The sequence below is a fragment of the Solanum dulcamara genome, chromosome 12, assembly GCF_947179165.1.
Source record: "Solanum dulcamara chromosome 12, daSolDulc1.2, whole genome shotgun sequence".
NCBI lineage: Eukaryota > Viridiplantae > Streptophyta > Magnoliopsida > Solanales > Solanaceae > Solanum > Solanum dulcamara.
In genome coordinates, this window is record NC_077248.1 from 16,357,245 (window position 1) to 16,357,927 (window position 683).

A 683-nucleotide genomic window follows, 5' to 3' on the forward strand; every position below is an offset into this window, starting at 1 on the left:
AGGAATAAAACGCTAGACCAAAAAAAAAAAACGAATTAAACTAGGAAAGCTCGCTTGGTGAAACAAGAAGGGAAAAAAAAAGAAGAGAAAATGTCAGAAGTGGGATTTGAACCAACACTCGGCCATCCTGACTTATTATATTTTTTTTAATCTTAGTTGTCTCCTAAAATGGAATTGCACAATATTCACGAGAGCCTTTGCAAGACATGCATGTTAACTCCAATCTTCATTTTCTTTTCGTGGTATTATAGTCAAATCCGTCTTTGTTTTTGTGTTTCCCAATTTTAAGCCCTTGTTTTTTTTTGTTGTTATTCACCCTCCAATTGTCTAGGTATGGGCTTTGCAAAAGAGTGTTAGAGTTGTGTAACACGTTATTGTCTCTTTATATGATTTTGGACTTCATAATCACACAGATTAGAATTGAGTTGTACCCAAAATCCAAATTTCATTTTTGTTTACAATCTTCTAATGCTAATCCTTCTCAAAGATTAACAGACAGCAAATTCCATGTGTTTATTTTATGAAAACTTTTCTTGCTTTGATTTCCAATTCCTTATCGAATTGAATTAAGGGTAATTACAATACTCCATACTTTCTAGTGCACACGTGAAATATCTTCTTCAAACAATCTCTAGTGATACGTGAGTACATATGCAACATGTATTGATATTGGCGATTATGCT